The sequence below is a fragment of the Salmo trutta genome, chromosome 23 (genome assembly GCF_901001165.1).
Source record: "Salmo trutta chromosome 23, fSalTru1.1, whole genome shotgun sequence".
Taxonomy (NCBI): Eukaryota; Metazoa; Chordata; class Actinopteri; order Salmoniformes; family Salmonidae; genus Salmo; species Salmo trutta.
Window position 1 is genome coordinate 10,881,169 of NC_042979.1, and position 19,952 is coordinate 10,901,120.

At 44.4% G+C, this 19,952-nt stretch overlaps 1 pseudogene; it reads left to right on the top strand.

The window, feature by feature from the left end:
* The first annotated feature begins 2,913 nt into the window (after window positions 1-2,913).
* Window positions 2,914-19,952, top strand: part of LOC115160259 (NAD(P) transhydrogenase, mitochondrial-like) — a 33,545-nt pseudogene continuing 16,506 nt past the window's right edge.

The following is a 19,952-nucleotide window of genomic DNA, read 5'->3' on the forward strand; positions in this document are numbered from 1 at the left end:
AAGTCTGAACAGTTAGAAGTTTGTTAGAAGGTAAGTGTTCTTCTACATAGAAGATAATAGGAAATCCCAGGACAAAGTGTCTATAATACTGTAATAAGTTCAGATAGTAGCGGTCACAAACTCCAAATTCCACACAGTTGTCACTGACAAGTTCCATATTTATTTCCCACTGTGCAAATAATTTCTGTGCATTCTTATAAATTCATTTTTAACAGGTTTTTGCTTGGCAGACATTTTTTTTACTGACAATTGTCAATAAAACTCATGAATGCAACTGTTTATGTAAAAGTGTTTTGTGATGCACTAGTAGCCTTGGTTGTCCTGAAAAGAAAATGGTAAAACACTTCAATGTGAGGCTACATATTAGGGCATAACAAGCAGATAAATTAAAGTGGTAAAAAAAACCGCTATTGGTTATTTAAAGGCAACATCCATTTAAAGCTGAACTAGCTAACACCCGCGGTAACCACACATTCCTAACATAGAGACAGTTAAGAAAAAACAGGAACCAAGTATCTGCACTACATGTAAGGAGAGATAAAACCAAAGACATAAAGAAATGGTATCATCTTGGATATGAGTCTCCTAGCTTTGTCATGCTGAGTTTGACTGTAAGCTACAGTATTTCAACTTCAGGTAATGTGCTATTATCTATTCACACACTTATTTACACACTTCTATTTTTCCAAGTTTGGTTGGGGAATTTGATCTAATGGCACCAGACCCATGTCTGACCTACAACTAGCATGAATACAATAAAACAATGTGTATGGAGAGAAACTGCAGGGTTTTACTATTTGGTGTATTCACAACATTTGCATTTTATGTTCCCAGTCAAATCTCAAATCTTGCAAGGGCAGCTTCCACATCGGCAGATGTCTGGATTGGCCCAGTTTAAAGGCCTTCGAGTACCTAAATCTGTCCGACACTACCACCTGCTGGAGACATAATATCTTACACCAAATACCACAGACATTCATATTCGGGTCTCATAAACCACATTTCAATCCACGGTTTTCATATGAGCAGTGGTGACCAGTCAATCAGGGCATGGTCCAAACACACCAAAACAGTCGTGAAGAGGGCACGACCAAACCTATTCGCCCTCATAAGGCTGAAAAGATTTGGCATGGGTCCTCGGATCCTCAAAAGATTTTACAGCTGCACCATCGAGAGCATCCTGACAGGTTGCATCACTGCCTGGTATGGCAACTGTGTGTGTGTGTGTAGATGAAATTGACAGAGACAGTCTTCCACACTAGCTTCTCTCTCCGCAAAAATTATTTCTAAGGCCCTCTGAGCAGAGATAATTTTTGCCATACTGATTGAATGTGGTAAGGAGCCACGCATGCAAACCTATTTATTTGTTGTGTTCTCCCACAATTGTGGGAAAATACTTTATTTTTTTTTTATTTTTTTTACAATGTATTAAAATAATGTAGCGAAATAATGTATTGTAACAACATTGTGCAGGTTCCCGCAAGACATTGTGTAGTTTCACACAATTCAAAGGGTAAAGAGTGCGAGAAAAGCGGAAGACAGGCAGACCGGCAGGGAGACAGCACGAAGAACTTGTCTATGTTGAAACAGCAGGCCCAGGGAGGAGGAAGAGAGTGGCACACAGCAAACCTTTTAGTTGAATTTTTACTGGTTTTCATCTACACACACACACTTCCACATTTTTATTACCCTCAGGTCTAGTGGATCCGAACACCACATATGTAATATAAATGTGCAGGGGGGTGCACAGTGTACACTCAATGAAAACATGTTCACAGAAAATGAACCAAGACCAATGAGTCTCAGGTTGAAAAAAGTATTAATTGTATAATTTTTCTTTTAGTAAACATTGAAAATGGGTCCCACAGACCCGAACACCACACACGGGTTAAAGTCTACTGTACTGTATCATACTGTACGGTAATCTACTAAATAAAACTCTACTGTCTGGTTCAGTACCGTACTGTACTCTATTATGCTCAACTGGACTGAACTGTGCCGTACTGTACTGTGCTGTTCAAACTTGTGAAACATAGCCTAGATGTCTATGATTCGTTTATGAGATTTGGTCTGGTCCGGACCGATCAAATGTGTAATTGTTTAGGGGCAGAGCTCATAATAATAATACCCAGTATGCTTTTCAAGTTTTTGTTTTCATATTCACTTTTTTGGAATTAAGCAGATGCTCTTATCCAGAGAAACTTACAGTCACACTGGGCAATAAGGGTCAATATCAACTAAGGTAGTTTCTCCTACCAGCTGTGCTTGTTTTCTGTGTATAATGTGCAGCAGGAGAAACCATTTGAGTTGCACAAAATGGAATATAACGTTGCAGATAAAGTTAGGAATTACTCAATTTCATTTTCACAACATCTAAAGACCTACATCACTACACTGAGAGCTTTGCCGTTTCTAAAATGACCTATTTGTTCATGTTTTCCATAGCTCCCATACTGCAGAAGGTGCAATGAGGAAGTATATTGCAGGTGGTCTAATTTTCTCAAAACCAAGTGAAATCCCTTCTATAACATGCCATTTACATCAAAAGTAGAGATTTGGCTCAAAAATAGTGAGCCAATCCTTTAATGAGATTTGAAATTGTGATGTAGCTAATTCTCCAGATGGTGGCAGCAGCTGCATTGAGAATTTGAAGCAAGTTTTCTTGAGGACTGCAGATTCCTTCCATTTCATTCATTCAAAGGGTGGGATAATAGGACAAAGCACTGTTTCTTCATTTTTTTCTCTCCAGATTCAAAGATTTAAATCTCACCAGCCCAACCATTATACAACAAATTGTTTACTACCTGGAAATCTTAAAACAATCATAGATATAGCCTACGCTCCTGCAGTGATGCTGTAGAATGTATCAGGGACTTTCATTAAGCGCCCTCACACCCTACTGCCAGCGCCCCCATGACGTCCCCTGTGCCCCTTCCCAGAGCGGCAGCCCTAGAGCAGTTCAGGTCGCTGGGAGCTCAGACTCTGGAGGTGGACATTAAGGAGGCCGGTGACGGCTAAGGCGGCTACTCTAAGGAGATGTCCAAGGAGTTAATCGAGGCTGACATGAAGCTGTTTGCCAAGCAATGTCTGGAAGTAGACATCCTCCTCAGCACGGCACTTATCCCTGGTATGCATAGTGACCACCAAACACACACCTCACTACCGCTATCCCCTCCCATAGAGACAAATCTGTATCGCTTTGTCCTCTTCGACTTGCTTTACATCTTCCTCTGCACTGCTGTCCTCCTAGTCTGATCTGTTTCTGTTCTGGCCTACTCCATTGTCATCGTCAAGCCATAAGGAGTTGGCAAGAGAACAGAAAGACTGGCAACCAGTCTGTTGTCATCCCTGATTTCACCCCTTCGTCGTTCTTCCTCAATCATGTACGAAGTGCATGTACTGCTATCATCAGCTTTAATCTGTCCAATCCTCTCAGGTTCTAAGCTGCTTTAAGGCTTCATCAGCTCAGTTACCTAGTGCAGTTAAGGTAGTGGTTAGGCCCTATCCATCTGGTTAACTCTGCCCCTCAAGGCTGAGTTGGTATTATTCCCTTCCTTAATAGTGTTATAAAATTATTTTTGAATTACTTCCTCATCTCTGTACCCCACACATACAATTATCTGTAAGGTCCCTCAGTCGAACAGTGAATATCAAACACGGATTCAACCACAAAGTCCATGGAGGTTTTTCAATGCCTTGCAAAGAAGGGCAGCTATTGGTAGATGGGTACAAAAATGTAAAAAGCAGACATCTGTTTGAGCATGGTGAAGTTATTAATTACACTTTGGATGGTGTATCAATACAAGCAGCTACTACAACGATACAGGCGTACTTCCTAACTCAGTTGCCGGAGAGGAAAGAAACCGTTCACAGATTTCACTTTGAACCAATGGTTACTTTAAAACAGTTAGAGTTTAATGGCTGTGATGGGAGAAAACTAAGGATGGATCAACAACAATGTAGTTACTCCATAGTACTAACCTATTTGACAGAGTGAAAAGAAGGAAACCTGTCCAGATTAAAAATATTCCAAAACATGCATCCTGTTTGCAACAAGGCACTGAAGTAATACTGAGGAAAATGTGGCAAAGTAACTCAGTTTTATGGGTGTGCTTGTAATCGACTGGGGAGTTTTTCAGGATAAAAAAACTAACGGAATGGAAATCCTAGGGAAAAACCTGGTTTCCACCAGACACTGGGAGATTAATTCACCTTTCAGCAGGACAATAGCCTAAAACACAAGGCTAAATCTACACTCGAGTTGCTTACCAAGACAGCAAATGTTCCTGAGTGGCCTAAATTAGTTTTGACTTAAATCTGCTTGATAATCTATGGCAAGACCTGAAAATGATTGTCTAGCAATTATCAACAACCAATTTGACAGAGCTTGAAGAATTATGAAAAGAATACTGGACAAATGTTGCACAATCCAGGTGTGGAAAGCTCTAAGTGACTTACCCAGAAAGACTCACAGCCGTAATCGCTGCCAAAGGTGAATCTAACATGTATTGAATATTTCTTCTGCTTTGACATTACATAGTATCTTGTTTAGATTGTTGACTAATCAAAAGAGAACAATCGTACTCTCCCAGAAGCTTGCTGATGCGTAAAACCCGCAAATTCAGACAAACAAAAATGATTTGTGGTGGGCTATGATGTATTTACGTGAGCGGACACCTGGGGCAGTTGATTTATGAGTTGCCTTTCGTGCCTGCTCCCATACCCTAGAATTCTGTATTTCTTTGTAACTCATTTGTATACAGGTAGACCAGAAAAGCCACATCCCTGATTGGCAGAGGAGTGGCAACCCTGATTAGAGGCACCTGCTGCTCATCAGTTGTTCAGTACAAGTGCTGTTTTGAATTAAACAAAATTGTACCTAGAAGGTAAAGCCGAAATGTCTGTGTACGCAATCCCCGATGCAGTGAAAATAATTAAAAAATAATAATAATGAAGTAAGCTTTATGCGACATCTTTTAGAGTGCCAAGCCATTACAACTTTTTGTGTGTAGATCATTGACAAAAAAAATACATTTTTAATCCCACTTTGTAACATAACAAAATGTGGAAAAAGTCAAGGGGTGTGAATACTTTCTGAAGGCACTCTCTCTTGTCATACGTTGTTTACATTGGTAGACGGCCTTGATAAGATATGCAGCTGTAGTTGTGAATGACATTTTCATTTCCACTGACATGGCATGTGGTGTCAAAGTCATTGATGTTATGTAATGGTCCCATGTCTAGAACATGTTATCCTGTCCACTATACTAGCACTACATGTCCTGTTGGGTGGGCAGCAGTGATGCAGTACTCAAAACCGATCTTGGTCTCGAGACCACATATTGAGTGTCTCTGTGTCGGATACGTTTTTACTCGGTCTTGACTCGGTCTCAGACAGTGAGGACTCGTAATTTCTTCTCGAGACCAGCCGAGACCAGCCAAGACCAGCGGAGTAAAAAACACAATTATCAGCTTCTAGTCATTCAGCGCCAAAAAATGCTTCGCAAGGCCAAATATATACACTCCTTTCTTGAAATATTAATCTTATCACCTATTGAAACCTGGGATTCCTACTTTACTCGTAACTTTACTTTAATTTACTTTTGTGGGAAAACTATTGCTCGCTATTGCACAATGGCTTGCTGGCCTTAGAGAAGGCAGACCTTTTTGTATACATGGTCCCACCCCATTACAAAATGTGATTGGTTGATTCCACTGTCACTCCAATAAATTACCCTAATACAATTGATTGGCAGATGCTTTTATATCAAGCGTCTGATGGCCTAGCCAATGGCTGACTTGGCTAGCTAGCTAGATTTATCTCTCCAGAGACCACCAAAGAAAAATCCAGATTGCATATTTCTGGGGTATTTTTTTTCTTCAACTGAAGAGATTAAATCGGAACATCATTGAAAATAATAATATGATTATTTTATAAATCCTTAGCTCTTCTCTGAAGGCGTAGAAGGCCCATTGTTCCCCACTGTGTTTGGGTTAGTAATCATTGGTAGAGTGGCTCTATTTTCCCTCAGGATGCATTATTTACCATTCTGAATGTCCAAAGAATCCATATGTTGTTCTGAAACATGAACACAGAAACACTGGACATTTTGAACTCTTATTATGGTGTTGATTTGACAATTACAATCATTTTTCTGGTCTTGGTCTTGTCTCGAACCCCTCATCTCCCCCCGGTCCCAGTTTTGACTCGGTCTTGCCCCCCTCCGGTCTTAGTCTTGAATCAGTCTCGTTTTAGGTGGTCTCTAACACAACACTGGTGGAGTGACTGACTCCTTTGGTCTAGTCTACACAAGCCTAGCCTGATCAGTACTGCTGTGTCATATCCTGACCAGTTCAACTTGACCTTGGAAGAGTTTCTCTGTGTTCTCATGACATCCGTTTACTTTCAAGCTAGTTTAAACTTCAGAAAGAACCCGAAAACATTGCCTAGCATAAACCGAGAACAACAAATTGCAATTTGTTTATTTGCCAGGGTTTGATTAATTGTCATTAAATCTACACTTTAAGACATTGTTGTACAAAATGCTGTGCTGATTGAGCACCCTGCTGGCACTGCAGACAAGAAGCTTATTCAACATGGTGTTGACCTCTCTGACCATGGTGCTGTGTCCTCAGATCGCAAGGCTCCCATCCTGATCACCAAGAACATGGTGGAGAGCATGAAGGATGGCTCTGTGGTGGTGGACCTGGCCGTTGAGGCTGGAGGAAACATCGAGACAACCGTGCCTGGAGAACTCTCTGTACACAAGGTCAGTCAAGACAATCTGCTATTATTCTCATCTTCAGTTTCATCATTTGTTTCTCTTTTGACACCGTGGTGAACCTGCTTATGTCCGTATCATTTGGATTGCCTAGACCTGGTACCACAAGGTTACCTACTAAAATAGTGTAAATCCTTTTCTAAAAGGTTGATGAAAGAAGAATCCACAATTTGTCTTTCAGTAAAATAGCTGCTTCTGTTATTTTTAGGGTGTGACCCACATAGGCTTCGCTGACCTGCCCAGCCGCCTGCCTACCCAGTCCAGCACCCTGTACTCCAACAACCTGACCGGACTCATCTGTGCAATCAGCCCTTCCACTGAGAACTTCCACTATGAGGTCAAGGAGCAGTTTAACTACGGCACTATGGACCACTTCATCAGAGGATCCGTTGTCATGCAGGTGAGGTGAAGCAGCTGGGTTTGGTTACATCTGTTATTAGCACAACGAGGGAAGACTGGTTAATCAGGGAATCTATGATGAATTTACTTGCTCTACCTCTGCAGTTCGCAAATGAAATGGGCCTCAATGTTTGGTTATGGAAATTGTTTTGGAAGATATTGGTAAAATGTGAATTTTAAACCCATAGGCTCCCTTTGGTTTTTGCATTGTTGGTAGTTCTAACAACGTTGTCCTCTCTATCTGCTGCAGAATGGAAACAACCTCTTCCCAGCTCCTCTGCCCGATAATATCACAGTGGCAGCCCCTCCCAAACCCAAGAGCATGCAGGAGCTGGCCAAGGAGAAGGCTGCTGCCGAGTCCCCCGTCAAGGCTACCCTGACCACCACTGGCATGTACACTGGAGGTGAGACACACCAGCACTGACTGCCTAGACACTTCATTCACTTATACTTACAATTGCCTTCCAGGGTCATGTTGAGGAGGTACCAAATGGAGGAAAACGTGGTAAAATGATTAGAAGGTACCTGGACTTAATGCTCATTTTCATTTTCTGTTCCACAATTTTTGCTACGGTGTGCCCTAATGAACACCACCCGGATCTAAGTCAGTTGTTTACTTAATTATAACGTAAGGGGAATAAAATGGCTGACACAGCAGAAAGCAGAGGATCCAGAACAACACTACTGGCTGTCAGAATAATGGCCTCCTAAACCGAGCCATGTCATGAGTCTCTGTGAGCTTGTATGGTGGTCTCCCGCTCTCTCTTTCTCTCGCTCACCCTGACCTGGGTTAACAGGACTGTCGTGGGGGGTTAAAGCAGCCTGTTAGTGTTTTATTACCTTTCACATTCATTACATTGTTCTATTCTCTACTAACACTGGCAAGTCATCCGCATAGCTGACTAATGTGGGAAAGGTGAGCTGTAACCCCATTCTGAGAGCAGCACCAGCCGTGATTAGACATAAACGCTACCCTGAACTGAAATCTGTGCAGATTATTTATATTGGTTACAGGCGGAGGCTCAGAGGTTAGTCTGTGAGAGAGAGAGAGAGAGAGAGAGAGAGAGAGAGAGAGAGAGAGAGAGAGAGAGAGAGAGAGAGAGAGAGAGAGAGAGAGAGAGAGAGACACTACAGTGCCTTAGATCCTGGGCCATCCTGGGCAGTAACTGTCTGTTCTGGAATCAGATCAAAGAGACCCAGAGAACACAGCCTTCTTCCCCAACATTCAGATAAATGAGCCACAAACTGGGTTCACACATAAATAAACACCCTGAGATAAACAAACAGGCACATTTATCTTTATGTCCTTTCATGAGTTAGTTCGCTCCGTATCTCTGTCTCTCTCCCCTCTGAAGCCAAGGAAGGAAGGTGCTGCTGGAACATCTTGATTTTCTGACCACCGGATCAACCATGCGAGAGGCCAGAAAGGCAAAATGGCTGAGAGCTCCTTTGAAATGAGGATTGGTCACCTAATTAGAGCTCAACCTAACCTGCCCCCCCCCATCTCCTAAACCACCACCAGCAGCCTCTTAGTGCCAGGAAACAGGGAATAATAAAATGTGAGATGACGAGCCCTCCCCCTGCTGTGTCTGTCTGAAGTGTTGCTGTAGCTGTTTCCCACAGACCCCTGCTCTGGTAGTGGAGACTGTAGATGGCAGGCCTGTAAACCCCCATTCACACGTTCCCCCGAGCAGCTCGTTCTGGGTTGGCTGTGGTCGGCACGTCGCCACCACTACAGTTTGGTTGCTGTAATTGCTGCCTAGCTGAAATGCTAACGGCATCATATCTGTCTCTTGTCCTCACTTAAGAAAATTAGCAGACGACAGAAAGAGTCAGCATTTCTAGTGTGCCTCACAGGCCTCATTAAATTCATGTCAACACCTCATGGGGTTTGCAGACCTGCTATTCAGTATGGACATTGGATATGTGGTGTGGTGTAGTGTTATTAAGTTATTAATTAACTTACTCCCTCCTTTCCCCCTCTCAGGTCTTGGCACCCGTTTAGGCCTGGGCCTGGCTACCCCCAATGCAGCCTTCACTCAGATGGGGACCACATTCGGCCCTGGCTACCATTGTGGGCTACCACACGGTGTGGTGGGTGAGCCCAGCACTTCACTCCCCACTCATGTCCGTCACCAACGCCATCTCTGGTGCGTGTTTATGAAGACTAGTCTTAATGAACTGGATACAGAAGGCTAAACAATGGCACGTCATTATTTTGTAATGTAGTATATTCAGGAATGTATATACACTGCTCAAAAAATAAAGGGAACACTTAAACAACACAATGTAACTCCAAGTCAATCACACTTCTGTGAAATCAAACTGTCCACTTAGGAAGCAACACTGATTGACAATCAATTTCACATGCTGTTGTGCAAATGGAATAGACAACAGGTGGAAATTATAGACAATTAGCAAGACACCCCCAATAAAGGAGTGGTTCTGCAGGTGGTGACCACAGACCACTTCTCAGTTCCTATGCTTCCTGGCTGATGTTTTGGTCACTTTTGAATGCTGGCCGTGCTTTCACTCTAGTGGTAGCATGAGACGGAGTCTACAACCCACACAAGTGGCTCAGGTAGTGCAGCTCATCCAGGATGGCACATCAATGCGAGCTGTGGCAAGAAGGTTTGCTGTGTCTGTCAGTGTAGTGTCCAGAGCATGGAGGCGCTACCAGGAGACAGGCCAGTACATCAGGAGATGTGGAGGAGGCCGTAGGAGGGCAACAACCCAGCAGCAGGACCGCTACCTCCGCCTTTGTGCAAGGAAGAGCAGGAGGAGCACTGCCAGAGCCCTGCAAAATGACCTCCAGCAGGCCACAAGTGTGCATGTGTCTGCTCAAACGGTCAGAAACAGACTCCATGAGGGTGGTATGAGGGCCCGACGTCCACAGGTGGGGGTTGTGCTTACAGCCCAACACCGTGCAGGACGTTTGGCATTTGCCAGAGAACACCAAGATTGGCAAATTCGCCACTGGCGCCCTGTGCTCTTCACAGATGAAAGCAGGTTCACACTGAGCACATGTGACAGACGTGACAGAGTCTGGAGACGCCGTGGAGAACGTTCTGCTGCCTGCAACATCCTCCAGCATGACCGGTTTGGCGGTGGGTCAGTCATGGTGTGGGGTGGCATTTCTTTGGGGGGCCGCACAGCCCTCCATGTGCTTGCCAGAGGTAGCCTGACTGCCATTAGGTACCGAGATGAGATCCTCAGACCTCTTGTGAGACCATATGCAGGTGCGGTTGGCCCTGGGTTCCTCCTAATGCAAGACAATGCTAGACCTCATGTGGCTGGAGTGTGTCAGCAGTTCCTGCAAGAGGAAGGCATTGATTCTATGGATTGGCCCGCCCGTTCCCCAGACCTGAATCCAATTGAGCACATCTGGGACATCATGTCTCGCTCCATCCACGAACGCCACGTTGCACCACAGACTGTCCAGGAGTTGGCGGATGCTTTATTCCAGGCCTGGGAGGAGATCCCTCAGGAGACCACCCGCCACCTCATCAGGAGCATGCCCAGGCATTGTAGGGAGGTCATTCAGGCACGTGGAGGCCACACACACTACTGAGCCTCATTTTGACTTGTTTTAAGGACATTACATCAAAGTTGGATCAGCCTGTAGTGTGGTTTTCCACTTTAATTTTTAGTGTGACTCCAAATCCAGACCTCCATGGGTTGATAAATTGGATTTCCATTGATTATTTTTGTGTGATTTTGTTGTCAGCACATTCAACTATGTAAAGAAAAAAGTATTTAATAAGATTATTTCATTCATTCAGATCTAGGATGTGTTATTTTAGTGTTCCCTTTATTTTTTTTAGCAGTGTATATATATATATATATATATATATATATATATATATATATATATATATATATATTTATATATATATATATATATGTGGAGGTAAAACTACTGAAGAAAATGCATCCAGGCCTAAGATGCATCACTTAGGATTTGGTTTCAAATGAGAATTTATCACATTTTAAAACCCAGATGTTATTCATTTGATTTACTAATCTCTAAAAGGCATTGCTGTAACTGTGCAGAGGAGATTCCTTCACAGAACTAGCAGCTGATTCTCCCTCCACCTCCACACCTGCAGGTGCTCTCCTCTCAGTGATGAGTTGGCCCTAGAGGGAACAGGAAATGATTCATGCTCCTTGTAGTCTGGGTGATTTTAAAGTACTACTCTAGAGTGTGGATCCTCTTCAAGCAACTAGAAGCATAGGTCTCAGGTTCCACTCTGTGAATGCAGAAGAATATAGGCTAATAAATTATAGAAGAGGAATCTGTTATTGAATATTTATTCTGCAAATGAAAGAGAGACTGATTATTAGGCTGATACAATTGTAAATCAATGTTTGGATAGTGGCGAGAGGAAATTTTATGATTACTCAGTCCTAGTTGCAAAATACATTAATTTGCCACCATTGCAAATGAATAGTTCCTGATCATTATTAGTTGCTCTTTGCCCCCTTTCCCACCCTCCACAGCTACTTCATTAACAGGAAGTGTTACAGACGGGGTCTGTGTGTGTGTGTTCGCAGCATGTTGATTACTCTTGACACGGGCGGAAGTGACACGCTGGCTGTGTTATCTCCTGCTTTCGAGGGCGATGTGCTTCATTAAGCTTTTCCTTGTTCCTCCCGGCGGCGGTAGGGCACTGCAGTCAGGGCAAGGGTCTGGGTCCAGGAACCAGGAAAGGCTTGAATGTCTTAATGAGCCCATGGTGGTCCAACATTAAAGCCTTCATGTCGCCCCAGACGCTAACTTCAGAAGAGGCATGGTGGTGGCATCCAATGGAGCAATTATCTCCCTAGACCTACTGCACAGTTCCTGTGAACCACTTTATTAGTCCACACTATACACACAGTGGCAAGAAAAAGTATGTGAACCCTTTGGAAATACCTGGATTTCTTCATAAATTGGTCATAAAATTTGATCTGGTCTTCATCTAGGTCACAAAAATAGGCAAACAGTCTGCTTAAACTAATAATACACATACAGTTATACGTTTCATGTCTTTATTGAACACATCGTGTTAACATTCACAGTGCAGGGTGGAAAAAGGATGTGAACCCATTAATAACTGGTTTTCTGTAGATCAGACCTGCACAACGGTCAGGAGGAATTTTGGACCATTCCTCTTTACAAAACTGTTTCAGTTCCACAATATTCTTGGGATGTCTGGTGTGAACTGCTCTCTTGAGGTCATGCCACAGCATCTCAATCAGGTTGAGGTCAGGACTGACTGTGCCACTCCGGAAGGCTTATTTTCTTCTGTTGAAGCCATTCTGCTGTGGATTTCCTTCTGTATTTTGGGTTGTTGTCCTTTTGCATCACCTAACTTCTGTTGAGCTTCAATTGGCGGACAGATAGCCTTACATTCTCCTGCAAAACGTCTTGATAAACTCGGGAATTCATTTTTCAGTCGATGATCGCAAGCTGTCCAGGCCCTGAGGCAGCAAAGCAGCCCCATATCATGATGCTCCCTCCACCATACTTTAAAGTTAAGATGAGGTTTTGATGTTGGTGTGCTTTGCCTTTTTTTCTCCACACATAGTGTTATGTGTTCCTTCCAAACAACACAACTTTAGTTTAATCTGTCCACAGAATTTATGTATTGTAGACTCGTCAACAGAGATGTTAGCATCTTCCAGAGATGTCTGTAAGTCTTTAGCTGACGCTCTAGGATTCTTCTTAACCTCATTGAGCATTCTGCGCTGTGCTCTTGCAGTCATCTTTGCAGGACGGCCACTCCCAGGGAGAGTAGCAACAGTGCTGACATGTCTCCATTTATAGACAATTTGTCTTACCGTGGACTGATGAACATCAAGGCTTTTAGAGTTACTTTTATAACCCTTTCCAGCTTTATGCAAGTCAACAACTCTTAATCTTAGGTCTTCTGAGATCTTTTTTGTTCTAGGCATGGTTCACATCAGGCAATGCTTCTTGTGAATAGAAAACTCACATTTTGCGAGTGTTTTTTATGGGGTAGGGCAGCTCTAACCAAAATCTCCAATCTCGTCTCATTGATTGGTCTCCAGGTTAGCTGACTCCTGACTCCAATTATCTTTTGGAGAAGTCATTAGCCTTGGGGTTCACATACTTTTCCAACCTACACTGTGAATGTTTAAATTATGTATTGAATATAGACAAGAAAAATACAATAATTAGTGTGTTATTAGTTTAAGCACACTGTGGTTGTCTATTGATGTGACTTAGATGAAGATCAGATCAAGTTTTATGTCAAATTTATGCAAAATCCAGGTATTTCCAAAGGGTTCACATACTTTTTCTTGCCACTGTACCCTGGCCCCCGCACCACCCTAGTCATTCTCAGTCACTCTGCTCACACATTGTCTCTTAGGTGTGTTCCCCACATATTTGGCATTACCTAAACCATTCCTTTTATCTTGGTCATGCAAAGAAGTGGAAACATTGAAGCCATTGGAGTTATTGTTATTGCGGTGCCAAATGTAATAAAGCTAAGAGAGCTGTTCGAGCCCAAGACGTTAGTGAAGTATATTGGAATTTCAGATTCTTAAGAAGGAGAGAGAGAAGTCTGTGTCAATCTCTGTCTGGAGCGTTGGGTTACTTTTGATGGGGAACCCTTGGTTTTGCCCAATGGATGGCACTATCATCATGACAACTCTTTAACCTACCTGAAACTGTTGAGTCACAATTAGCTAAAGTCTTTCCCTTCTGAAGTCCGCCCTGACAAACAGACGCTTCTGGGATAACTGTCATCCCATGGGACTTCACCTTTATTGTGTGTGTGTGTGTGTGTGTGTGTGTGTGTGTGTGTGTGTGTGTGTGTGTGTGTGTGTGTGTGTGTGTGTGTGTGATCAATATAGACATGGCTGGCTGACTATCTAAGAGCTGTCTTGATAAGTCAGTGGTAGGTAGGTGGTATTGGTGTCTATTTGGTCAGGCATGTCTGTGATCTCTATGGCCTGAGTATGTCGCCTTTGTTTTCCAAAAGTAACTCGCCCTCTTTTCAAGGGAGGGAAACTTCAGGTGAGGATCTGATGGCATTAAGGGTTCAAAGTTCACCTGGTGTCTAGAATATTGTGAGCAGCATGTCTCGCTTTTTTATAAACTTTTTTTTTTCTCCCCAATTTCGTGGTATCCAAATGGTAGTAACAGTCTTGTCTCATCGCTGCAACTCCCGTACGGACTTGGGAGAGGCGAAGGTCGAGAGCCGTGCGTCCTCTGAAACACAACCCAGCCAAGCCGCACTGCTTCTTGACACAATGCCCGCTTAACTTAGAAGCCAGCCACACCAATGTGTCGGAGGAAACACCATACACCTTGCGACCGTGTCGGCGTGCATGTGCCCGGTCCGCCACAGGAGTCGCTAGAGCGCGATGGGACAAAGACATCCCGGCCGGCCAAACATTCCCCTAACCCGGACGACGCTGGGCCAAATGTGCGGCGCTTCATGGGTCTCCGCCGGCTGTGACAGAGCCTGGACTCAAACCAGGATCTCTAGTGGCACAGATAGCACTGCGATGCAGTGCCGTAGTGCCACTCAGGGGGGGACGCCATGTCTCTCTTTTTGACAGAGTGTGCGAGTAAATGTTTCTAGCCTAATTGTCTGCTGTATGTATTTCCTGTGACACTGAGGTAGAGTGCAGTCACCTTTTAATTCAAACCTTGGCCTGTCTCTGTGACTAATTGTTACTGTGGAGTTCCAGAATGGGACAGCCAGGAAAAGCTCACTCATTCAGTCAGACACATAAACACATGACTGGGAGCATGTTGGCCCTGTCTGACCAGCCTGTTGTTGTGTTGTTCACTGCAGTACAGCAGGCTGCATTTGTAAGTCATTATAGGGCTGATGGTTATCAGGACTCCCTCTGCGCTCTGACATTTTCCTCATTAAGCTGTGCTGCTGTGCTCGAATGCAATGTGTAAGAAACATGCCTCTCTATACAGCACATCAAATGTTATAAAGCTTTGTTTGTCTGACAGGGCAATGGATAAAGAAGCAATAATGTTTCAGTGTGTTGTCATTGTCATTTGACATTTGACATCAGTTCAACACATGTGGGACTAATTGAAAAACATGTCTGTAATGTGATCTAAGCTGTGCTTACTGTGTGTGTGTGTTTATTCCATGTCTGACTGCTGTGGGCGGTCTGTCTCTCATTGGAGGGGGGGGGGTCAACATCGCTGGTGAGTGACTCTGGACTAAACCAGACAGTAACTGTGAAAACAGATACTAAATAGAGCAGACGAGCTCCTCTTACCTCAAAATTGGACCCCCTTTGGAGACCTTATATAAGATCTTTGAATACATAAGATAAGTGGATATCAGACCCCTTTAGGGCCATTTATTTCACTTGACTATCTATTAAGAAACTGCTTATTGCTCCACTGTGCCCTCTTCCTCAGCTGTGACCGTTAGTTGATCCACGGACCCTGTTCGTGACCTTCCCTAACTCCCTTTAGGTAGAAAAGAAGGAACTTCACACGTGAACTGGAAATGACTGAGTGGTCTTCAAAAGGGCCATGGCCATGCAATAAACCAGGCTTAGTCTAGCTCTGCTGAGAAGAAATGAGGGAATGTTGTTAATGGTAGTGTCGGGAAAGTCTTTGGTGCATCGTTCTAGACAGCCGCTGAGTCACTCATTCAAAGGCAAACGCTGCAGCGGTCCAGAGGTCCCAGTCTGTGCGAGGGCGCTCCAACAGGCCAGAACACTGAGCAGGGTCAAAGATCATGGCAGGGATTTAAATCCCTCATACTGGGGCATTCTGGCAGATTTGAGCCATTTGCTGTAATAACCAGTTATTATGACTCTCTCAGATCTCTTTGTACATATGATCCAGTGTGCTTAAAGTGCACCTCTTTATATATATATATATTTATTTTCTTTAAAGAGCAGGTGTTTAATTTAGTTTTAAAGTCCCTATTGGTTTCCATTCCACATGCAACATTTCTTAGTGGTCTACCGTAGCACCCATAAACCTTCAGTAACATAAAAACGGACATTCCACCATTTGTTTCCTAGCCCTTCTTCTACAATTTTTATATTGTCAAGTGAATACACCAAAAAATTACCCTCCAATTTAGTTTCAATAAACTAGCCCTGAAATTTATAGAGTACCTGCTCCTTATACAACGGGTTGAGGAATAGTTTTTTCTTCCTCTGGCTCGTGCCACAAAGCCTTTTGTATTGCCATGTGTTTTTATAGCGGCAGCACGGAAAAATCCTGTGCATGCTTTTCTTCAATATCTGCCCTTTGCATTCTTGAATCTGAATGTATTGACTCTGAGCCTCAAGTCTGAAATATTTTTTTTTTTAGATTATTGGTGTGTTTAAGTGATTGAGGTCTGGGCTGGGCTAAAATTAGCACGTACAGCTGAAGTGGACAGATGTTAGCCACTGGATAACCTGTCTGAGTGTGGGGGTGTAGTGGCGATGTAGAGAACCCAGAGGTTGCTTTTGGAATGTAATGTGATCCGCCCCAGCAGAATGAAGTGTTCCGTCTGGTCGTTATATCAGGGGAGCGACTCCACCAAGAAACCCCCCAGCTACTACATTCACTGAGTTGGCCTTTAGGAACCTTTTGTGCGCACACTTTTAATATGTTACTCAAATATCAAATAAGGGTGCTATAAATATTTGAAATATGACCGTCTTCACCCTGTTATGCCTGAAGCGTTCCAAAAGAGTGTATGTGCAGACCGTTGTCTACCAGATTGACTTTGACTGGTTTTGTTCTCTTTCTCTCTCAGGTGGTTTCCTGGTCACCAAGAAGATGCTGGACATGTTCAAGCGTCCCACTGACCCTCCAGAATACAACTACCTGTACCTACTGCCCACCGGGTTGTTTGTGGGGGGCTATGGAGTCGCCATGCAGGCTGGCTACAACATTGAACAGGTGAGCATCACCTAACCCTCACACTATGTACCACCAATCAGGTGGGCTCAGGCATTGTGTTCATTCGGCTTTGTTAAGTAGGCAGAAAACGTGACTGAAATGGGCATGTATTACCTGAACTTTTTAACTTAGAACAGGTTTACATTTTTTGCAACAAAACGTTATGCTACGATGCGCCATACTGAACATGGCCCAGGATCTAAGGCACTGTAGTGTCTCTCTCTCTCTCTCTCTCTCTCTCTCTCTCTCTATCTCTCTCTGTAGATGATGTACCTGGGCTCTGGTATGTGCTGTGTGGGAGTCCTGGCTGGTCTGTCCAACCAGTCCACTGCACGCCTGGGTAATGCCCTGGGCATGATGGGTGTGGCAGGGGGCATCGCTGTCACCCTGGGCTTCCTGAAGCCCACCCCTGAACTCCTGGCACAGATGAGTGCCGCCATGGCTGTGGGTGGCATCGCTGGTAAGTGTGTGCGTGCTTGAGTGTACAAAACATTAGGCATAGACTGACCATGACATAGACTGATCAGGTGAATCCAGGTGAAAACTTGTTAAATACACTTCAATCAGTGTAGATGAAGGGGAGGAGACAGGATAAATAAGGCTTTTCAAGCCTTGAGACAATTGAGACATGGATTGTGTATGTGTGCCATTCAGAGGATGAATGGGCAAGACAAATTATTTAAGTGCCTTTTGAACTGGGTATGGTAGTAGGTGCCAGGTGCACTGGTTTCAGTGTGTCAAGAACTGCAATGCCACTGGGTTTTTCATGCTCCACAGTTTCCCGTGTGTATCAAGAATGGTCTACCACCCAAAGGACATCCTGCCAACTTGACACAACTGTGGAAAGCATTAGAGTCAACATGGCCCAGCATCCCCGTGGAATGCTTTCGACACCTTATAGAGTCCATGCCCCGACGAATTGAGGCTGATCTGAAGGCAAAAAGGGGTGCAACTCAATGTTAGGAAGGTGTTCCTAATGTTTTGTGTGTGTGTGTGTGTGTGTGTGTGTGTGTGTGTGTGTGTGTGTGTGTGTGTGTGTGTGTGTGTGTGTGTGTGTGTGTGTGTGTGTGTGTGTGTGTGTGTGTGTGTGTGTGTTGGATTTGCATGCTTGAATGATCTGAACCACGTATGCTATTTACTGTAGTCGACATGTGTTGTCTCCTTCAATCATATGAGTAACTGCTTACTGCTCATACTGCAGCAGTGCTGAGGTAATGGTCACCATCGTGTCTTAATCATGATCCAGTCAGGTCAATCTACATTCTTCCTGGAATCAAGTTGGAACCTAGACTAAACCATCCGTTCAGACCTTAGCCTGTTTGCTTTTCCAAATGCTCCTATTAACCCCGTCCATGTCTGCAGGGCTTTAAGAAGAACACGCACACCAGAACACACACACACGGAGGTGCACTCACAAACAAGGAATTTCCCCAAAACATCAGCCATACCTGTGCCTCAGGACTGCCCGTTTCCCAGCAGTCCTTAGGGTGTGTGTCTTTGCGCACGTCTCTGTGTGTGTTGACCGGTCCTCATCCCCTCTGCCCCCCAGAATTGGGTATCGCTAGGAAGATCCAGATCACAGACCTCCCCCAGCTGGTAGTTGCCTTCCACCGCCTGGTGGGTCTGGCTGCAGTGCTGACCTACGTGGCAGAGTACATGATCGAGTACCCTCACTTTGCTACTGACCCGGCTGCCAACCTCACCAAGATCATCGCCTACCTGAACACCTTCATCGGAGGGGTCACGTTCAGCGGATCCCTGGTGGCTTATGGGAAACTACAAGGTGAGGACGGATGATTGTTATTGGGAATAGTGATGCGTTATATACTGCTCAAAAAAATAAAGGGAACACTTAAACAACACATCCTAGATCTGAATGAAAGAAATAATCTTATTAAATACTTTTTTCTTTACATAGTTGAATGTGCTGACAACAAAATCACACAAAAATAATCAATGGAAATCCAATTTATCAACCCATGGAGGTCTGGATTTGGAGTCACACTCAAAATTAAAGTGGAAAAACCACACTACAGGCTGATCCAACTTTGATGTAAATGTCCTTAAAACAAGTCAAAATGAGGCTCAGTAGTGTGTGTGGCCTCCACGTGCCCGTATGACCTCCCTACAACGCCTGGGCATGCTCCTGATGGTCTCCTGAGGGATCTCCTCCCAGACCTGGACTAAAGCATCCGCCAACTCCTGGACAGTCTGTGGTGCAACGTGGCGTTGGTGGATGGAGCGAGACATGATGTCCCAGATGTGCTCAATTGGATTCAGGTCTGGGGAACGGGCGGGCCAGTCCATAGTATCAATGCCTTCTTCTTGCAGGAACTGCTGACACACTCCAGCCACATGAGGTCTAGCATTGTCTTGCATTAGGAGGAACCCAGGGCCAACCGCACCAGCATATGGTCTCACAAGGGGTCTGAGGATCTCATCTCGGTACCTAATGGCAGTCAGGCTACCTCTGGCGAGCACATGGAGGGCTGTGCGGCCCCCCAAAGAAATGCCACTCCATACCATGACTGACCCACCGCCAAACCGGTCATGCTGGAGGATGCTGCAGGCAGCAGAACGTTCTCCATGGCGTCTCCAGACTCTGTCACGTCTGTCACATGTGCTCAGTGTGAACCAGTGGCGAATTTGCCAATCTTGGTGTTCTCTGGCAAATGCCAAACGTCCTGCACGGTGTTCTGTTTCTGACCGTTTGAGCAGACACATGCACATTTGTGGCCTGCTGGAGGTCATTTTGCAGGGCTCTGGCAGTGCTTCTCCTGCTCCTCCTTGCACAAAGGCAGAGGTAGCGGTCCTGCTGCTGGGTTGTTGCCCTCCTACGGCCTCCTCCACGTCTCCTGATGTACTGGCCTGTC